Below are 13,703 nucleotides of genomic sequence, written 5' to 3' on the forward strand. Positions count from 1 at the left end.
TGCATTATTTATTGCCATTTTCTTTTTGTGTGGCTATGCTCTTTAGAGGCTAACTATATAGTTACATTACCATGTTTCTTATAAATGCTATTTCCACTTTGGTGTCCTTTAGAGCTTGTTCTAAACTTTACAGTCATGTTAACATACTAAAACATTTGTGGCACACAAACCTACCCCATAATGCTCTGCAGGGCATTACTTTTACAAACATTTTTACACATAACTCAGCCTGTGGTGGTCCTCGGACAATGAGACCACCTTCAAAACGCTCTTTCTGTCTACATCATCTCTGAGTCCCCACACTAGATTAGTGGGGATTCCAAAATAATAACCCCTCCCACCATTCAGTGTCTTTTAGGCTTTCTCTTGGCTAGAACTTTTGCTTTACAGCTGGGAGAAGGTTTGTTTTAAAGGCCTTGTTTGTAATATCATTGCAGTAGGCCTGCTAGCCCTAAAAACACCCTGTAGGGGCTACGTATATGGTTACACTGCATTACTCTCTCCTGTTTTTTTCATGGAGTTATGTCCTCCAGAGGCTAACAGTGTGGTTACATGACCATGTTTCTTACAAATGATATTTTTGTTATGGTGCCCTCTAAGGACCGTTTTGAGCATTACAGTCTAATGCCAAATGTTTATTTCTCATAAAGGTTTATATAATAGTTGTATATGTTTTAATAATCTCTCCTCATTACAATTATGACCATAATTCAGGCTAATTTATCATCCTTATTTCACTATGACTGAACACTCTTGATATGCTTGGGTGACCCTTCTAGTTTATTTCTCCTTTGTGGCTGTCTTGTGTCTTTTGGGGGGGAATTGTGTTAGTCAGCCAGCAACTCTGATGGTGGGGCAGTGAAAATTGTATTTTGTTGGAATTAGCATGGCAGATTTAAATTGGGATGCTAAATGGTGATATTTTCATTTTTTGCTGCAGACAGAGGAAGAATGTAAATGGAAGTGCTTTAGTTATATGCAGGGCCACTGGAATTATATGACAGGAAAACGTAAGTGGCAAGAAAAGTCCAGTTATGAATTTACAATGCCAATAGCTCTAACTCAAGCAAATGCAAGACCTACTGCATTGCAAATGCTTATTAGTCATTTATATACTATTGCATCTAGCAATTAAATCCAGTAGGGGAAGATCTAATGGGGGTCTCCTTAACCTTAACTGCAGATGCATGGCACACTAGTAAAACTCACCATTGGAGTGTTTTTCTCCTCCAGTGCTGACGACAGCCTCATTGTCAGCAAAAACAGCACTGTTGATGGCAGCTACACAAAGAACTTCTACACCATCGACGAAGATCCCTAAGCCACTGATGAACGCCTTGCTGATGACACCTCCACCGTCGACTAGTCCTCCACCTTTGATGACGTCCCCACCATCGACGACCACCACACCGTTGATGATCACCACATCGTTGACTACCAGCACATTGACGATCAACCACCATCGTTGACAACTACCACACTGTTGATGATCACCACATCGTTGACTACGAGCACATCACCGATCGATCACCATCATTGACAACCACCACACCGTTGATGACCATCACATTGTCGACGGTCACCACATCGTCGACGACCACAAAACTGTTGACGACATCAACAAAAACAACCTCATCGTTGCATCTCGTTATTTCATCATCTGCTGCACATACATCATCGCCTCCACCGTCGATGAAGCCCTCGTCGACGACGCTATCACTTCAAATATAAAGGCCCTCAACTTTACTAGTTACTCCTGTTTTAGCATTGTCAATGTTCTCGTCAACTGCACCATCAACCAGATGCGTTTTTCATGATCCTTCACAAATATCACCATTGCCTCCTAGTAATTTGTTGCGTGAGGTCAGCAACAGATAAGCAATAATCGATGGGCCTGGTTTCAGGATCATATGCCTGAATGTATGAAACTTGAGCTAGTTTCTCCAGTGCAGTGCAGTGACATCAAGAGTCATTGTGCAATGACATAGTGTCATCTCACAGTGACATCAGATGTCATTGCGCAGTGACGTTGGTGTCATCGCACAGTGATGTCAAGTGTCATCATGCAGTGACTTCAAGTGCTACCGCACAGTGACGAACTGCTCTGTATCTTTGTAAGGTGTAGATTTTGAGGTTTATCCAAAGTTTCAACATCGAACTGTTACCAATAACTGATCATACTAGCTTGTGAACAATGGCCAGTATAAAATATGGTAACTTTGGATAATCTATGTGACATATAGGGCACTTGTAAAATGTTATGGATGCATGACACCCTGAAGGGATCTATGGTAGGTTAGTGGTCGATAGTGCAGCGAATGTGCAGGTACCCGATGAGGGTTCAGACCCACCATTACTAATGGAAACCTTTCAGACTATGGGCCTGATTACAACTTTGGAGGAGGTGTTAATCCATCCCAAATGTGACGGATATACCACCAGCCGTATTACGAGTTCCATAGGATATAATGGACTCGTAATACGGCTGGTGGTATATCCGTCACATTTGGGATGGATTAACACCTTCCTCCAAAGTTGTAATCAGGCCCACTGTCTCTTTTCTGGAGTTAATGGGAAACCATGAGCTGAATTAAAAGCACAGCTAGATTCAGAGCTTTCCCCAAATAAATGAAAGTGTGAGCAGAAAGTCCCCATGGTGAGGACATATAGGAAACTGTATAGACACTTCCTGGTTAAACAGTTGAATTGATACTTTCAGTCAAATTAATCTGCTAAAAAGAAAGAATTACAAAAAGGATTTTGGGATGGCAGGTGGGAGCAAATCAGGGACTTTGTGCCCGATGGAAAGTACAGTAAAAAATAACATGAAGCTCCATACTGGATTGTTATAGAATAAAATTGATAAACTCACATTGTGATTAGTACAGCGAGGGTCTAAATAGTACAAAAGGAAATAAAATTGCAACAGGCACCACTGCAGTATGACATCAGTAGTGGGTCTGATAATCGAAACCAAGGCCAAGATTCATAAAGCCTTTACCTCGGGTTTGCAGCGTAATTCTGCAGAGCAAGCCCGATGCAAAACCTTTATTGGGATTTACACACCAACGCACATTGGCATTTGCATTGGTTTGTAAGGGAAAGTAATGCAAACCAGTGTATATCACTGCTTTGCGTCAATTACTGTCAAGGGGGTGTTGCATGGATAGTTCATGGGTGTTCCAGAAAGCAGTAGGCTAAAAAAAAACACCCAATCAGAGACAGGGGTTCTACTGAGCTTCACACTGTATGTGTTAGGATGAAAAAGGCCAATTTAGACAAATTAATGCTAAGTTAGCAGGGCCACTGGGGGTTTGTAGTAGGGATTGGGCTTACATGATGCAGCTGAAGGGAAAATTATAGACATGCATAACTGCAGACTCAGAATGATTCCCTGTGCATGATATTTGTGTCATGTGCTCTGTGTGTGAGAGTACTCAGCTATGATGTGTGGGTACATGTGTGTGTATTGGTGTGAGGGTGAATGTGGACATGTGTACGTGTATGAGTGCGCATGTGAATTTGTATGCACATGTGAATGTACATGTATCGCACGTGAGGGGGAGGTGTATGCCTGGACGAAGGTCACGAAAGAGGTTGGAAATAGCTGTACATCTTGCTGGTAGCTGTCTCCACTTGCCTTGAAGCCTAGGCTATTGTGTGTCTCCTGCTGTAAACAAACTGTTCAATGGCGCAGGGAGGGGACCTCTGGCTTCATCCCACTAGTTTCAACAAGCTCAAGCAGACATGCCTGTGCTCTGCAAGAAGCAAACACCTAAAGGAAAGGAGGAGGCATTGCCAAGGTCATGGGCCCTCACCTGAAGAAAGGAATGTTCTCCTTGTCTGTCCCATTGCAACATCTTCCAGCTGTGGCAAGAGTCGAAACACATCAGCGGCCTGTGATTGGCGGACTGAGTAAAGAACTGCAAACAAAAAATAAACATTCCATGCCAAGATAATGAGGCTTCTGCCCTGACCATGGAGTCAGAGAAAGTAAGCATTATTGGATGTTGGTAAGTAGGCCACTTCAGCGTGGACTTAGAAAGAAGCATTGGTTGGTTATCTTCAAATTTTCAAGTGCCACACACTCTCCGATTGGCTGACCCCCTCGTGCCAGAGAATCAGCTTCCTTTTGTCTTTGGCAAAGCTCTATATAGCATTTTAGGATACAAGAATGGTAGCAGCACTCGTTAAAGAGTCAGGACCAATACTGAAGGTGGAAAACTGTTTTGTGCGCTGAGGACGTGCTCTAACTTATTTCTGAGCGCCCCAAAGCGTCAGTTGCAGTGAGTGTTGCTGTGGGGACCTGTTTGAAGAGGACGAGGATCCTGCCCAAGATAAGAGGGTTGCTGCCCCTGCCCAGCTTGACCCTAGATTGACTACGAGAGAAATATATCTTTGTTCTTTGGTGAGTCTTTCTGTTTGTTCTTGGAGATATATATATATAGTTCAGTTCCTTCTGGTGACCTCCACACAGGCTGCAGTGAGATGGACGTTGTGCCTAGATCTTCCTTGGCTGTGAGACATCTCAGCTCCACACCAGACAATCCATTGTACTCCATGATGAAAGGCCTGGTACTGTTGTGAAACCAGAAGGCAACACTCTATGAAAAAGATCCCTCTGGGCTTGTTCACAGGGTCTCTTTGGGAAGTTGAGGCAGGTTTCCCAGGACAACGGTAGCCAGGTTGCTATGTCCACACAGATAAGACTTCCATGTGATCAGGAAGCACCAATCTGTGCAAACGTACAGTTTCATTAAAGCAGACATCAACTGTGCACACTGACTCCTTGCCCTCCCACTTACAAGTTAAAGATGACACAAACACACGTGAAACATGCATTCTGTTACGCAGATTTGTAGAGCGCGATATTCCTGGGAGTGTATCCGGGCGCTGATCAGCTGTGAATCTAGCCAAACCTGGGCCTCCTGAGATTGCTCGAAGACAGGTGTTCAGCTTTTTGTGAAATTTAAGAAGTGGGGAGGAGGCTTTTACATGTAGCAGCAGGTGGTTTCACGCCTTAAGAGTGACATAGGAGGCTTGACTGTGCTCTGGTTTACCATATGCGTGGGATGTGTGCAAGTAAGAGTCCTGATTTCAAACTGTGACATTACTCCAGAAACCTGAACCTAAAGTATGATGCCATTGCATGACCCATACGTGTGACCATCATATCAATGAATGGAAGCGACCTGATGTTAAACTATGACATCACTAAAGTAACTGCAACATCACTCGAGATGCCCATCGTAGCATCAGTTCGGGAAACTGATATGAGACAGGCTTTGTACACTGAAGACGTGTGCCACATTGTGCTGTCACGTTCTGGGTACGTGGGTCGCGAAAGGTTTGCTGGTGGCAGGGATGTTTTGAAAAGTTTGGAGTTCTTTGTGCCCCAGCTCGCGCCGCACGTGGCGGGTTTGTTGTGGCCCTGAGCTGCTGGTGATGCGGGAAGTGTGCGCGGCTGCACAGGATCTCCTTACAAGGGCCGTGACATCAGAGGGACTCCCTCCCCCTGGGCTGGTGAGTGCCCTCTGAGTCAGAGGCGGGCTCAGCAGGCGGCGCACGCGGGGCAGCGGAATGCCACTACACACAACAAGACGGAGAGGAGGCAGAGGAGGCTGCGTGCCCGGGGTGCCCAGAGAGACCCAGGGAGCCAGCGAGCCCACAGAGCCGGCGCGTCCAAAGAGAGACCCAGGGAGCCACGTGCCCGGTGAGAGAGCCAGGGTGCCCAGAGTACCAGGCGGCACCGTATCCTGGGAGCCAGAGAGAGACCCAGGGAGCCACGTGCCCAGAGAGACCCAGGGAGCCACGTGCCCAGAGAGAGAGCCAAGGAGGCAGTGTCCGGGCTGGGGACCCAGAGCGCCCAGAGACAGCTGGAGAGCCCAGAGCGAGCCGGCGTGCCCACCGAGAGAGACAGGCTGCCCAGGGAGCCACGTGCCCAGAGAGGGCTAGGGAGCCAGCGTAACCCGAGACAGCTGGGGAGCCCGGAGAGACCAGGGGAGCCAGCGTGCCCAGAGAAAACCAGGCGCCACGTGCCTAGAAGACACAGAGAGCTAAAGTGCGCGGATAGCGCTAGGGTGTCCAGAGAGACCCAAACAGCGCCAGGGAGGCAGCGTGGCCAGAGACCTAAAGAGGCAGCCTGCCGGGGCACCAGACCCGAGAGGGCAGAGTGGGAAGGGGCAGCTGTTCAAGGACAAAGGCAGCGTGCCTAGAAGCACCAGGAAGTTTCGTGCCCGGACCAGAGTACCAGGGAGGAAGCCCAGGGGGTGTCGTGCCCGGACCAGAGCACCAGGGAGGAAGCCCAGGGGGTGAAGGAGGTGTCGTGCCCGGACCAGAGCACCAGGGAGGCAGCCCAGGGGGTGAAGGAGGTGTCGTGCCCGGACCAGAGCACCAGGGAGGCAGCCCAGGGGGTGAAGGAGGTGTCGTGCCCGGACCAGAGCACCAGGGAGGAAGCCCAGGGGGTGTCGTGCCCAGACCAGAGCACCAGGGAGGCAGCCCAGGGGGTGAAGGAGGTGTCGTGCCCGGACCAGAGCACCAGGGAGGAAGCCCAGGGGGTGAAGGTGGTGTCGTGCCCGGACCAGAGCACCAGGGAGGAAGCCCAGGGGGTGAAGGAGGTGTCGTGCCCGGACCAGAGCACCAGGGAGGAAGCCCAGGGGGTGAAGGAGGTGTCGTGCCCGGAGCAGAGCACCAGGGAGGAAGCCCAGGGGGTGTCGTGCCCGGAGATCCAGCGAGACACGTGCTCGGCCCCCAGCCCCGCGGCGGTCCGGTTCACCACAGCGGATCCGGGTAAGTCAGACCAGATCGACGCCCGGTCCAAGCTCCGGCTTTAAGGAGGTTCGAAAGCTGGACACGTTGGTTCAAAAATCCACGCGGGAGGTTCAAGTCACCACTGAGACCCATCGTGCCTTCCTTGTGGTGGTATGTAGGGTTAACACACGCAGTCTCTACCCTCACACATATTTATCCTTAATGCGCCCCCTCCTCGGGGTTCGTAGCGCCTTGCGGCGACTCGTTTCGGAGCTGCCGAGGCGCCTGCATTAATTCACTCACTCAGCACGCGGCGCTACAGTAAGATGTAGGATAGTGGGTGCTAGTCCAGGAGTCCTGTGGGGGCTCAGAGGGGGTCATACAGTGTGCCCCCTCTCCTGTGAGAAGCATTGTGGTCTATAGGTGTGTGAGACTGGATGGGGGGCTGAGACGCCAGCGCCCGGTGTTGCGGGTTTTATCCCACGCACACTCGTCGGCCCCGTTTTCCCTCGAGCATGCCTTGCGCTTTGCATGTTCTTTTCAACGGGATCCTGTTTTTCTGGCCATGCTTGTCCAAGGGGCGGGCCTGCTCGTAGTGGGGGAGGGGGAGGGTTACAGATGTAAACAGAGATTGCTGCCCCCTCTCGCCAGCCCGACTTCAGGGAAGTGAAAATAGACTGGGTGGGGTGACAGAAACCTGGCCCTCCTTTGGGGCGTCGTAAGGACCGCCCATGACGGACGCAACCCCCCTGTGAAGTCAGGGCACTTCCGGCCGCTGAACCTCGTGCAGTGGAGGAGGGGGGAGACACCCAGCATGGACCTCCTTTCGGGGTATACAGGGCTAATAGCTGCATAAACCACTCGACCTCGAGGTCCCAATGCTATTGTACTCACAGCCATGTGGGTCTCACACCGGTCACTGCCCTCACCCATGTGGGTTTCACTCTGTTCACTCCAGGCACGGCCACTTGAGTCGCACTCTATTTACTCATCTCATAGCCATGTATGTCTCACTCTTTTCACTACACTCACAGTCACTTGGGTCTCAAAAATTCACTCTTCTCAGACATGTCGTCTCAGTCTGTTCAGCCCACTCAGCCATGGGGTATCCATCTGCTCAGTGCACTCACAGCCACGTGGGTCTCACTCTATTCACTCAACTCACAGGGATGTGGGTCTCACCCTCTTCAATACACTTAAAGCCACGTGGGTCTAAAAAATCCACTCTTCTCAGACACGTGGTCTCACTCTGTTCACTGCCCTCACAGCCGTGTGGGTCTCATTCTGTCCTCCAGTGACAGCCATGGGGTCTCCATCTGTTCACTGCACTCAAAGCCACGTGGGTCTCCCTCTATTCACTCAACTCACAGCCACGTGGGTCTCACTCACTACACTCACACGTACGTGGGTCTCAAAACTTCACCCTTCTCAGACTTGTGGTCACAGCCAAATCGGCTTCTGTTCACTCAAATCACAGCCATGGGGGTCTTCATCAGTTCACTTCACTCTCAGCCACGAAGGTCTCACTCTGTTCGCTGCACTCACAGCCACGCGGGGTTTCACTCTTTTCACTCAACTCACAGCCACGTGGGGCCCAGTCACTCTCTTCACTGCACTCCCACGTGGTTCTAAAAGATTCACTCTCCTCAGACGTGGTCACTCTCTTCACTGCACTCCCACGTGGTTCTAAAAGATTCACTCTCCTCAGACGTGGTCTCACTGTTCGCAGCTACGTGGTTCTCCGTCAGTTTACTGCACTCACAGCCACGTGGGTCTCAAAGGTTCACTCGTCTCATGTGGTTTCACTCTGTTCACAGCCTTGCAGGTCTCATTCTGTTCTCTGTACACACAGCCTTGTGAAACAAAAAAGTTGATTCAACTCAGCATGTGAGTCTCACGCTATTCACAGCCATGCGGGTCTCCCTCTGTTCACTGCATGTGCAGCCCCGCCACGTGGGTCTCACTGAACTCACTGACACGTGGGTCTCACTCTGTCTGGTACACTCAGACATGCCAGTCTCGTTCACTCTGTTTACTGTGACTGTCCTCTTAGGCACGTGGTCCTCTCTGTTCACTGCCCTCAGAGCCATCTGGGTCTCACTCTGTTCACTGTGACTGTCCTCTTAGGCACGTGGTCCACACTGCCCTCATAGCCACGTGGGTCTCACTCTGTTCACTACCCTCAGAGGCAAGTGGTTCTCTCTCTGCTCACATAACTCACAGCATGTTCACAGCTCTAGGGGTCTCACTCCGTTAACAACCACGTGGTCTTATTTTGTATACTTGCCTCACAACTAGGAGGGTCTCTCTCTGATCACTGCGCTCACAACCATGTGGTGAGTCTCACTTTGTTCACGTCCACAACAATGTGGGTCTCGGTGTATTCAGTACCTCATTCATATATGACTCTCTTCACTTCATGCGGGCAGGTGGGGCTCCCTCTGTTGGCTCAACACACAACCATGTGGATCTCCCACTGTTCACTACCCTCACAGACACGAGGGTCTCCCTCATTCTCTCCACTACCCTCACAGACATGAGAGTCACCTTCAGTTCATTGCTCTCACAGACACAAGGGTCTCTCTCATTCTGTTCACTACCCTCAGACACGAGAGACACCTTCTGTTCACTACCCTCACAGACACGAGGGTCACTTTCAGTTCACTGCCCTCACAGACACGAGGGTCTCTCTCATTCTGTTCACTACCCTCACAGACACGAGGGTCACCTTCTATTCACTGCTCTCACAGACACAAGGGTCACCTTCTATTCACTGCCCTGACAGACACGAGGGTCTCTCATTCTGTTCACTACCCTCACAGACACGAGGGTCACCTTCTGTTCACTACCCTCACAGACACGAGGGTCACCTTCAGTTCACTGCCCTCACAGACACGTGGGTCTCTCTCATTCTGTTCACTACCCTCACAGACACGAGGGCCACCTTCTGTTCACTGCCCTCACAGACACGAGGGCCTCTCTCATTCTGTTCACTTCTCTCACTTAAACTTGGGTCACTTTCTGTTCACTACCCTCACAGACACCAGGGTCTCTCTCATTCTGTTCAATTCCCTCACTGTCTCTCTCATTCTGTTCACTGCCCTGACAGACACGAGGGTCTCCAATTCTGTTCACTGCCCTGACAGACACGAGGGTCTCTCTCATTCTGTTCACTACCCTCACAGACACGAGGGTCTGTCTCATCCTGTTCACTGCCATCACTGCCTGTCTCATTCTGTTCACTACTCTCACAGACACGAGGGTCTCTCTCATTCTGTCCTCTACCCTCCCTGAAACTTGGGTCACCTTCTGTTCACTGCCCTGAGAGACACGAGGGTCTCTCATTCTGTTCACTACCCTCACAGACACAAGGGTCACCTTCTGTTCACTGCCCTCACAGACAGGAGGGCCTCTCTCATTCTGTTCACTACTCTCACAGACACATGGGTCTCTCTCATTCTGTTCAGTACCCTCACAGACACGAGGGTCACCTTCAGTTCACTGCCATCAAAGACACGAGGGTCTCTCTCATTCTGTTCACTACTCTCACAGACATGAGGGTCTCTCTCATTCTGTTCACTGCCCTCACAGACACGAGGGTCACCTTCAGTTTACTGCTCTCACAGACACGAGGGACTGTCTCATCCTGTTCACTGCCATCACTGTCTCTCACCTTCTGTTCACTAGCCTCACAGACACGAGGGCCTCTCTCATTCTGTTCACTACCCTCACAGACACGAGGGTCACCTTCAGTTCACTGCCCTGAGACACGAGGGTCTCTCTCATTCCCATAAATGTTCGCCAGTGCAGCAGAATGTATCGTTCAAATATCCGCTTTGAATATATTTTGGAAATTCAACCATTTCTCTCAAAACATCATTCCTTTCTGGAAAAACTCACATTTTCCGGATTGTGCATAGCTCTGATAATGACGCCGAGCAAACGCTTCCGATTCAACATCCCAGGTGAACGGAGAAGAGCTACTCCCCGGCAGCTGGAGAGCTATGAGCGGGCCACGCGCCGCCCGTGGGAGAAGCTGACTCTACCCCCGTCAGGCCACGCTGAGCCTCACTCAACACAAGCACAGACCTCAGGGTCCTGCTCTTGTGCAAGAAGTTATGCACTCCTTGGTTTAGCTGTTCTTTGCACCCATGACCACGAGGATCCCAGCCGTTCACTCGTTCACCCCGCGGCCCACTCTTGGCTGCATTGCAACCTGAGGGTCTCACACAGTTGGACCTGGGAGTTCACAATGGTTGCTTCGCTCACCAGTTAGGGTAATCCTACTTTCAAAGTGCACCTGGCCGTGTTTACCCCAAGCCTGTGAAGTCTCATATTTAAGGAGTTTGTATATTAACACTCTCATGCAACGCTGGGGAGCGGTCTCTTGCTTGATTGGCCTCCCGCAAGCGTATCTTTATGTTTACGTGGCTCAGTGGCGTCTCCTTGCAGTTTCACTCTCATGCACTGCGTCTCACTTACAGCACGATACTCTTCTAACCCCGTATCTGTGTATCCGGCAGCTGAGAGGCGGAAAGTCCCAGAGAGTCTCGTTACATGCACGGAACTCACATCTGTGCGGGACTCCCCCGTTCACTGCACGTGCAGCTCAGCCACAGACACGCGGGTCTCACTCTGGTCCTCTCAGGCGTGAGCCTCGCACTATACACTGCACTCGGATCCATGCGGACTCTCACTGCACACATGCACCCTGTTTACTGCACTCGTGGGCATAGTTTACTCTACCCGCAGCTGGTCTCTCTCTCTTCACGGTGACTGCCCTCAGACACGTGGCTGTCCCTCTGTTTACCCCCACTTCCCCCCCAGCCATGTGAGTCTCTCGCCCTTCAATGACATCACAGCCTGGTGGGTCTTACTGTGTTCACAACTATGTGGGTCTCAGTCCTTTGATAAGCGTGTGGGCCTTACTGTGTTTACGGACCTCACAGCCATGCGGTTCTCACTCTTCACTGGGCTCACATCCACGTGGGCCTCACTCTCTTCACGTCAGTCAATGAAATATGGGTCTCACTCTGTTAATAACCATGTGGGTCTCACTTTGTTCACCCCCCTCACCACCGTAGAGAAGCTGACGGGACCCTCAAACCCCTGCTACAAACCCCCCGGGATACAAGATGGCACCTGACGCCCTTTGACCCCTACAACAACCTATTAGAGACTAAACGGCAGTGCGAGCCACTCATGCCTTTTCTACTAACCTCTAGGGAAGCCGATCACAATGTGAGCCCTTTGACCTCTACTGACAGCCTATCAGAGAGCAGCTGATAGGAGTTAAGCCAATCGCAGCGCGTGACTGACAGGGCCCAAAGTGGAGCAGAAACCACTTCTGCGTAGGCCGTGGGGTCACTTCTCGGGGGTAGAAACAGCACTGTCTCCTCTCCCCACCGGCAGCGAGGTGCGCCGGTCACACCTGCCCCACCCTCACGACTGCACATTAAAAGTGTTTTCAGGCTTCCACTCGGACGTGTGACTGGGGACCACAAGTGCGCTGCACGCGCCCGCGTTTCCAGGCCTGTCCTGGGCTCGCTGCTGTGAAAGCCACGGCGCCTTTTCCACGGAGTTCTTCAGTGGGAGTTTCTTGTGTGGAGTTCGTGAGCAGCGCTATTGTTTGAATTCTGTTTTTTTTTGCCAAGATGATGAAACTGGCAGCAACGCAGGCCCTTCTGCAATGTGGCTGACCTTGCCTTTTGCCAGGATCACACGGTAGCGAAGGGACAAGGCCGTTAGCAGGGGCGGGTGAACACTTCCCTGGAAGGGAGTGGCTGTGCTCTGTGAGCCTGCATCTACTGGAAGACTTGTCACGCCTTCCACAGTCGGGTGCTGCATGAAAGGTTCCAACATATGTCCCATTGTCTTTGCGAGAAGGTCGCCTGCCTTCTAGTGGCAGCTGGTAAGCAGCTCTGGGTGGGCCTCGCCGCCCCTAGGACAAAGGGCAGGTCTCTAACAGGACCATCTCCTTTCAAGTGGACAAGAGCTCTGGGTGGGCTTGATCGTCTCCCGGGTTAAAGGTTCTGCATCTCCCCCGAGGAGAGCTCTACTTGCCAGGCGGTGAAAGAGTTCTGGGTGGGCAGGTCATCCCTGAGTGAAAAGTTCCACCTCTCCTTCTGATGAGATCTCTACACGTCTGGAGGCTTGTTTTGTGAGAGTTATGGGTGGGCACGGTGGTCCGCCGGGGTGAAAGGTTCAGCCTCTCCCCTTGATGAGATCTGTACTTGCCAGGCGGTGAAAGAGTTCTGGGTGGGCATGGTCATCCCTGAGTGAAAGGTTCCACCTCTCCCTCCTAATAAGACCTCTACCTGTCTGGTGGTGGGTGGTTAAACAGTTCTGGGTGACTGTGGTTGTATCTTGGGTGAAAGGTTCCTCTCTCTCTTATAACCTGCAGGCTGGAGATGAATGAGTTCCGGGTGCGCACGGTGGCCCCCTGGGTGAAAAGTCCCGCCTCTCCCTCTGATGAAACGTCTACTTGTCTGGTGGCCTTAGTGAGAGTTGTGGGTGGGCTGGGTCGCCCCCTGGGTGAAATGTTTCACCTCTCCTGATGAGATCTCTACCCGCCTGGAGGCTGGTGGTTAAAGAGTTCCGGGTGCGTACGGTGGTTCCCCCTTGTCTGGTGGGAGTGGTGACAGAGTTCTGGGGAGTTTGGGGGGGTATGGTCGCCCCTGGGTCAAGTGGTATGCCCCTAGTAGCGCTTTCTGGTGTCCGGAGGCCGCTGGTACAAGAGCTGGTGGGGCCGCCCCCTGAGAGAAGGGTACTGGCTCGCCCCCTGAGGGGGTAGCGAGTGGTAGGCCAGCTCTGGCATGGTCGTCCAGTTGTTGAATGGCGATTGTTGTAAAGCACCCCCCTACAGGCTGCCCGTACTCCACAAGGTGACAGGTCAGTGTGAAGCCCGATCCTGGTGACCTTTCCCACACCCCCTAAATCGATAACGCAGGGAG

General features: G+C 51.4%; 1 protein-coding gene across 1 annotated transcript in view; it reads left to right on the forward strand.

Moving 5' to 3' along the window:
* The first annotated feature begins 5,536 nt into the window (after positions 1-5,536).
* Positions 5,537-13,703, forward strand: part of LOC138246572 (protein BTG3-like) — a 42,338-nt gene continuing 34,171 nt past the window's right edge. The window contains exon 1 of the mRNA XM_069201255.1: positions 5,537-6,789. The gene's annotated coding sequence lies outside the window, so the exon portion shown is untranslated. The remainder of the gene's footprint in view (positions 6,790-13,703) is intronic.

Source organism: Pleurodeles waltl, chromosome 7 (genome assembly GCF_031143425.1).
Source record: "Pleurodeles waltl isolate 20211129_DDA chromosome 7, aPleWal1.hap1.20221129, whole genome shotgun sequence".
NCBI lineage: Eukaryota > Metazoa > Chordata > Amphibia > Caudata > Salamandridae > Pleurodeles > Pleurodeles waltl.